At 48.1% G+C, this 8811-nt stretch overlaps 1 pseudogene; it reads right to left on the bottom strand.

The window, feature by feature from the left end:
• Positions 1-694: 694 nt before the first annotated feature.
• On the bottom strand, positions 695-1563 carry LOC124030509 (annotated as a pseudogene).
• Positions 1564-8811: the final 7248 nt, after the last annotated feature.

The raw sequence follows: 8811 nt of genomic DNA, 5'->3' as shown, positions 1-8811 counted from the left end.
AGTCTTGTGAACATTATTACATCCTTACACTGTTCCATGGATATATATTGTAAATGATTGATCTTGAACCAAAAGCAACACAATTGATATATATATATATATATATATATTAGGCTAACTGTGATGATGATTAATAATAATCTCAAAATAAAAGCACCAGTCATTACCTTTCCTGTTCTGACCGATGAAAGACAAACATGAATATAGAGATGGCACTGTTAATTGGAATATGAAATATTGAGATGGTACAGACCGTAGCGATTAATAATCCAATTAAAACAATGTGGAGGAGAACTGTGTATAATGAATTGCTCTATTTCTTTATATCAGACTGAGGTATACTTGGTCATCAAAGACAGGATGTTGAGAGGAGATGTTGGAGGGTAGTTTCTCTCCACTTTATGACACCAATGAGCGTAGAAAGGTGGACCTGGTTTACCAGAGTGGACTAAGGTTAAAGGGCATTACCGAGATGAGGGCATTACCGCCTGAACCACAGCACATGTGGCTGTCAGGAACTCTGTCTCATGGTTCTTCAAGGCCAGACCAGCCATCACCCTCTGTAAGGAAAGCATATAGAACACTGTGAAACTTCTATTCAAATAGACACCCTGCATCACTAGCATGATAACCAGCCACGATCTTGACACACTATAGGGCATGTGTATTGAAGATCGTCAGCCATTTAACCCACCTCGTCAAACCCGGGCTCTCCTGTGTGGTGTTGGGACTCAGCTGGTTGTGGATTCTGGGATCTGCCACAGCTTTCTTCAGGTCGTGGTTAAAGAACAGCGCATTGAGAATCACCTGCAGAACGAACAGCCAACTATTCAGTCACAGAATGCAAAGAAAGTATTAAAGAGTATTTTCACACAGCAATGAAAGGGCATGGTAGCCTGGCTCACCGTGGCAGTTGCCGTGGTGATCTTTGTTCCTCCTGAGGCCCCCACCACCATAGTACAGTGTAGTACACCATAGTGACTTCCTTGCTCCCTTGTCAAAGAGAATGGCTGGACACATAGAGGACAAGGGCCTCTTACCTGGAGAGGCAACTAGGGAATGAGGTCAATCCAGATCCACCATCAAGTACCAATTTCTGGTTATCCGAGTCGGCTGATGCACTGAAAACTTTGGTGTCTGTAGTCAGATGAACCCTTTACCTGGTCTGATGAAGTTGCTTGGTGAAGGGGGCACTCCATAGCCATTCGTGATGAGGGGGTAGCTGAAGTCATCCATTTCATTGTTGAGGAGGATTCCTGTAGAATGCGACATGACTTTGGAGCCAAACCTAGGGAGGAAGTAGAACAGAAAGATAATGAAGACAGGTGAGTAATGAGGACTACTTCCAGTACATTTTTTAAATCAAAACTGGGACTTGATTCTTACAAATGGTTGATGGTGCTGGTGGCTGCCACTGCACTCCTGTCCTCTGCCACCACAGACAGATGTGCTGTCCCTGTGGTTCTCGGGGACAAAGTACTCCGTCTCATAGTAGTTCATGTGATGGGTGGTATCATCTGTAATCTTCTGACGGAAGGCATCGGCAAAGTAATCTGAAGTCATGTTGTGGATGAGCTGAAGAGGTGAGGGGACAGGAGAATGAAGCTCTGCCATTCAAATGAATGCCCATTCCACCATACGGAAACAGTGTAGAATGTTGAAGATGGACTGGTTTGCATTTACTGACATTTCAACATAGCAGCTTTACAATAGTCTAATCAACTCTCTTATATGAGCATATACATATTTACTCTGTCTCCAACTGAACATGACGTTTCAACACATACTAGGACCAGTTGATTGAATATGATTAGTAAGTACCTGATTGGAGTAAACTCTTGAAAGAGTATACATCTAGTAGAGACATCCTATTAGAGAACTATTCAATATAAGCTCTGGGAAAGATGGGGATGAGAGTTACATCCGAGATGCGGAGGGATTGTGGATCTCCCAGCATGCTTCACTTGGCATAGGCAAAATGGAAGGCCTCGACCATGCGGTGGTACGTGAGGATCTTCTTCTCAGTGCTGGAGACACTTGTCTGAGGTGAAGTTGTATCATGCATGGGAGAAAACCTGGTAATCAGCCATAACCACAATCCCTACATTTATTAAACAATAATACAGTATATTTAATTTGATCACGTCAATATACACTTTGACTCCTGAAGTGGACATTGAAAAGGTGTTCCCCATATACAGTAAAAGCTCAATATAAAAGTATGGTTCATTCTGTCTCCCAGTCCCAGTCTATCAGTGTTACAACTGTTTCAGTTCACAGCCGTAGGAGGAGAGGATGGGAGAAAGGAAAGAAAGCTAAAACCAAATGGAAATATTTGATGAATTTCAGCTGACATGCCATTAGCAGAAGTCATGATGAACCGTCAGGATGAAGGGCTTGAGTGGGCCTTGACATGCCATTAGCAGAAGTCATGATGAACCGTCAGGATGAAGGGCTTGAGCGGGCCCTGACATGCCATTAGCAGAAGTCATGATGAACCGTCAGGATGAAGGGCTTGAGTGGGCCTTGACATGCCATTAGCAGAAGTCATGATGAACCGTCAGGATGAAGGGCTTGAGCGGGCCCTGACATGCCATTAGCAGAAGTCATGGTGAACCGTCAGGATGAAGGGCTTGAGTAGGCCCTGACATGCCAGTGTTACATGATTCCCCCGCCACTCATCAGTGTCCAATTAGAGGTAAATTGGAAAGATTAGAGTTTGCGGTAGAGGCAGGGGGCCACGGTGAGTGGGTGGCCAGGCAGAGGAACCACAGGAAGACGAGGTTCAGGCAGTTTAAATACTCTGGAATACGTTTTTCATCTAATCCTCTGAGACAAACACTGTCACATTATATAGCCATTGTACTGGGTACCAGCAGAGAGAGGAAGTCTGGAGGAGGACATCTATGGACTATATATCCAATAGACCCTGCATGAATGTGGAGCTGAAACAGAGCTTGGAAGAGGAGATTTATTTCTACACCCCAATAACTGGTCACTCAGCAGCACCACCACGAACAAAAGGTGGTTATCTATCTTAATTTGCATGGTCAAGAGAGCTATACATGTATGGTGCACACAGTAATAGGATGAGATACAGTGCCTTGCAAAAGTATTCATCCCCCTTGGCATTTTTCCTATTTTGTTGCATTACTACCTGTAATTTAAATTGATTTTTATTGGGATTTCATGTAAAGGACATACACAAAATAGTCCAAATTGGTGACGTGAAATGAAAAAAATGAACATGTTTCAAAAAATTCTAAAAAATAAAAAACGGAAAGGTGGTGCATGCACATGTTTTCAACGCCTTTGTTCTGAAGCCCCTAAATAAGATCTGGTGCAACCAATTACCTCCAGAAGTCACACACTCTGTTAAATAAAAGTCTACATAGGGGGGATTCTAAGTGTCACATGATCTCAGTATATATTACACACCTGTTCTGAAAGGCCCCAGAGTTTGCAATTACCACTAAGCAAGGGGTTCCACCAAGCAAGCTGCACCATGAAGACCTAGGAGCTCTCCAAACATGTCAGGGACAATGTTGTGGAGAACTACAGATCAGGCTTGGGTTCTAAAAAAAATATCAGATACTTGGAACATCCCACGGAGCACCATTAAATCCATTATTAAAAAATGGAAAGAATATGGCACCACAACAAACCTGCCAAGAGTAAATATACAATCATAAAGCACAATTCCACTCGTAATGACGAGAACAGACTGGAGACTCGATCATGAACTGCAGGTTGCCTCGGGAAGGCACTTGAACGTAGCAGACTCAGACACCTGCTCACCACGCAGCATCTGAGGGAAACACGACACGACAGGGCGATACACAGACACAGCACGGTGAACAATAGACAAGGATCCGACAGGGCAGAAACGGAAAACAAGGGGAGAAATAGGGACTCTAATCAGGGAAAAAGATAGGGAACAGGTGTGGGAAGACTAAATGATTGATTAGGGGAATAGGAACAGCTGGGAGCAGGAACGGAACGATAGAGAGAAGAGAGAGAGGAAGGGAGAGAGAAAAAGGGGAACGAACCTAAAAAGACCAGCAGGGGAAAACGAACAGAGGGAAAAGCAAAATGACAAGACAATATAAGACAAAACATGACAGTACCCCCACTCACCGAGCGCCTCCTGGCGCACTCGAGGAGGAATCCTGGCGGCAACGGAGGAAATCATCAATAAGTGAACGGTCCAGCACGCCCCGAGACGGAACCCAACTCCTCTCCTCAGGACCGTAACCCTCCCAATCCACTAAGTATTGGTGACCCCGTCCCCGAGAACGCATGTCCATGATCCTACGTACCTTGTAAATAGGTGCGCTCGACAAGGACGGGAGGGGGAGGGAAGACGAACGGGGTGCGAAGAAAGGGCTTGACACAGGAGACATGGAAGACAGGATGGACGCGACGAAGATGTCGCGGAAGAAGCAGTCGCACAGCGACAGGATTGACGACCTGGGAGACACGGAACGGACCAATGAACCGCGGAGTCAACTTACGAGAAGCTGTCGTAAGAGGAAGGTTGCGAGTGGAAAGCCACACTCTCTGGCCGCAACAATACCTTGGACTCTTAATCCTACGTTTATTGGCGGCTCACAGTCTGTGCCCTGTAACGGCAAAGTGCAGACCTCACCCTCCTCCAGGTGCGCTCACAACGTTGGACAAACGCTTGAGCGGAGGGAACGCTGGACTCGGCAAGCTGGGATGAGAACAGAGGAGGCTGGTAACCCAGACTACTCTGAAACGGAGATAACCCGGTAGCAGACGAAGGAAGCGAGTTGTGAGCGTATTCTGCCCAGGGGAGCTGTTCTGCCCAAGACGCAGGGTTTCTGAAAGAAAGGCTGCGTAGTATGCGACCAATCGTCTGATTGGCCTCTCTGCTTGACCGTTAGACTGGGGATGAAACCCGGAAGAGAGACTGACGGACGCACCAATCAAACGACAGAACTCCTCCAAAACTGTGACGTGAATTGCGGGCCTCTGTCTGAAACGGCGTCTAACGGGAGGCCATGAATTCTGAACACATTCTCGATGATGATTTGTGCCGTCTCCTTAGCGGAAGGAAGTTTAGCGAGGGGAATGAAATGTGCCGCCTTAGAGAACCTATCGACAACCGTAAGAATCACAGTCTTCCCCGCAGACAAAGGCAGACCGGTAATGAAGTCTAGGGCGATGTGAGACCATGGTCGAGAAGGAATGGGGAGCGGTCTGAGACGACCGGCAGGAGGAGAGTTACCTGACTTAGTCTGCGCGCAGTCCGAACAAGCAGCCACGAAACGGCGCGTGTCACGCTCCTGAGTCGGCCACCAAAAGCGCTGGCGAATAGACGCAAGAGTGCCTCGAACACCGGGATGACCAGCTAACTTGGCAGAGTGAGCCCACTGAAGAACAGCCAGACGAGTGGAAACAGGAACGAAAAGAAGGTTACTAGGACAAGCGCGCGGCGACGCAGTGTGCGTGAGTGCTTGCTTAACCTGTCTTTCAATTCCCCAGACTGTCAACCCGACAACACGCCCATAAGGAAGAATCCCCTCGGGATCAGTAGAAGCCACAGAAGAACTAAAAGACGGGATAAGGCATCAGGCTTGGTGTTCTTGCTACCCGGACGGTAAGAAATCACAAACTCGAAACGAGCGAAAAACAACGCCCAACGAGCTTGACGAGCATTAAGTCGCTTTGGCAGAACGGATGTACTCAAGGTTCTTATGGTCTGTCCAAACGACAAAAGGAACGGTCGCCCTCCAACCACTGTCGCCATTCGCCTAGGGCTAAGCGGATGGCGAGCAGTTCACGGTTACCCACATCATAGTTGCGTTCAGATGGCGACAGGCGATGAGAAAAATAAGCGCAAGGATGAACCTTATCGTCAGACTGGAAGCGCTGGGATAGAATGGCTCCCACGCCTACCTCTGAAGGCCAACCTCGACAATGAATTGTCTAGTGACGTCAGGAGTAACGAGGATAGGAGCGGACGTAAAACGTTCTTTTAGAAGATCAAAAGCTCCCTGGGCGGAACCGACCACTTAAAACACGTCTTGACAGAAGTAAGAGCTGTGAGAGGGGCAGCAACTTGACCGAAATTACGAATGAAACGCCGATAGAAATTAGCGAAACCTAGAAAGCGCTGCAACTCGACACGTGACCTTGGAACGGGCCAATCACTGACAGCTTGACCTTAGCGGAATCCATCTGAATGCCTTCAGCGGAAATAACGGAACCGAGAAAAGTAACGGAGGAGACATGAAAAGAGCACTTCTCAGCCTTCACGTAGAGACAATTCTCTAAAAGGCGCTGTAGAACACGTCGAACGTGCTGAACATGAATCTCGAGTGACGGTGAAAAAATCAGGATATCGTCAAGATAGACAAAAACAAAGATGTTCAGCATGTCTCTCAGAACATCATTAACTAATGCCTGAAAAACAGCTGGCGCATTGGCGAGACCAAACGGCAGAACCCGGTACTCAAAATGCCCTAACGGAGTGTTAAACGCCGTTTCCACTCGTCCCCTCTCTGATGCGCACGAGATGGTAAGCGTTACGAAGGTCCAACTTAGTAAAGCACCTGGCTCCCTGCAGAATCTCGAAGGCTGATGACATAAGGGGAAGCGGATAACGATTCTTAACCGTTATGTCATTCAGCCCTCGATAATCCACGCAGGGGCGCAGAGTACCGTCCTTCTTCTTAACAAAAAAACCCCGCCCGGCCGGAGAGGAAGAAGGCACTATGGTACCGGCGTCAAGAGACACAGACAAATAATCCTCGAGAGCCTTACGTTCGGGAGCCGACAGAGAGTATAGTCTACCCCGAGGAGGAGTGGTCCCCGGAAGGAGATCAATACTACAATCATACGACCGGTGAGGAGGAAGGGAGTTGGCTCGGGACCGACTGAAGACCGTGCGCAGATCATGATATTCCTCCGGCACTCCTGTCAAATCGCCAGGTTCCTCCTGAGAAGTGGGGACAGAAGAAACGGGAGGGATGGCAGACATTAAACACTTCACATGACAAGAAACGTTCCAGGATAGGATAGAATTACTAGACCAATTAATAGAAGGATTATGACATACTAGCCAGGGATGACCCAAAACAACAGGTGTAAAAGGTGAACGAAAAATCAAAAAAGAAATAGTCTCACTGTGGTTACCAGATACTGTGAGGGTTAAAGGTAGTGTCTCAAATCTGATACTGGGAAGATGACTACCATCTAAGGCGAACATGGGCGTAGGCTTGTCTAACTCTCTGAAAGGAATGTCATGTTTCCGAGCCCATGCTTCGTCCATGAAACAACCTCAGCCCCAGAGTCTATCAAGGCACTGCATGTAGCACCCGAACCGGTCCAGCGTAGATGGACCGACAAAGTAGTACAGGATCTAGATGGAGAGACCTGAGTAGTAGCGCCACCAGTAGCCCTCCGCTACTGATGAGCTCTGGCTTTTACTGGACATGAATTAACAAAATGTCCAGCAAGTCCGCAATAGAGGCACAGGCGGTTGGTGATCCTCCGTTCCCTCTCCTTAGTCGAGATGCGAATACCTCCCAGCTGCATGGGCTCAGTCTCTGAGCCAGAGGAGGGAGATGGTTGCGATGCGGAGCAGGGAAACACCGTTGACGCGAGCTCTCTACCACGAGCCTGGTGACGAAGATCTACCCGTCGTTCTATGCGGATGGCGAGAGCAATCAAAGAGTCCACACTTGAAGGAACCTCCCGGGAGAGAATCTCATCTTTAACCACTGCGTGGAGTCCCTCCAGAAAACGAGCGAGCAGCGCCGGCTCGTTCCACTCACTAGAGGCAGCAAGAGTGCGAAACTCAATAGAGTAATCCGTTATGGATCGATCACCTTGGCATAGGGAAGCCAGGGCCCTAGAAGCCTCCCTACCAAAAACTGAACGGTCAAAAACCCGAATCATCTCCTCTTTAAAGTTCTGGTAATTGTTAGAGCAATCAGCCCTTGCCTCCCAGATAGCTGTGCCCCACTCGAGCCCGGCCAGTAAGGAGTGAAATGACGTAAGCAACCCGAGCTCTCTCTCTAGAGTATGTGTTGGGTTGGAGAGAGAACACAATATCACACTGGGTGAGAAAGGAGCGGCACTCCGTGGGCTGCCCGGAGTAGCAAGGTGGGTTATTAACCCTAGGTTCCGGAGGCTCGGCAGGCCAGGAAGTAACAGGTGGCACGAGACGAAGACTCTGGAACTGTCCAGAGAGGTCGGAAACCTGAGCGGCCAGGTTCTCCACGGCATGGCGAGCAGCAGACAATTCCTGCTCGTGTCTGCCGAGCATGGCTCCTTGATCTCGACGGCAGTGTTACGAGCGTCTGTAGTCGCTGGGTCCATTCTTTGGTCGGATCCTCTGTTATGCAGGTGAATGAGGACCCAAAAGCGACTTGGCGAAAACAGAGTCTTTAATCCAGTAAAGTAAATATACAATCATAAAGCACAATTCCACTCGTAATGACGAGAACAGACTGAGACTCGATCATGAACTGCAGGTTGCCTCGGGAAGGCACTTGAACGTAGCAGACTCAGACACCTGCTCACCACGCAGCATCTGAGGGAAACACGACACGACAGGGCGATACACAGACACAGCACGGTGAACAATAGACAAGGATCCGACAGGGCAGAAACGGAAAACAAGGGGAGAAATAGGGACTCTAATCAGGGAAAAGATAGGGAACAGGTGTGGGAAGACTAAATGATTGATTAGGGAATAGGAACAGCTGGGAGCAGGAACGGAACGATAGAGAGAAGAGAGAGAGGAAGGGGAGAGAGAAAAGGGGAACGAACCTAAAAGAC

Source organism: Oncorhynchus gorbuscha, unplaced genomic scaffold (assembly GCF_021184085.1).
Source record: "Oncorhynchus gorbuscha isolate QuinsamMale2020 ecotype Even-year unplaced genomic scaffold, OgorEven_v1.0 Un_scaffold_12269, whole genome shotgun sequence".
NCBI lineage: Eukaryota > Metazoa > Chordata > Actinopteri > Salmoniformes > Salmonidae > Oncorhynchus > Oncorhynchus gorbuscha.
The sequence above is the reverse complement of the archived record's forward strand: the minus strand, read 5'-3'. Positions and strand labels throughout refer to the sequence as shown.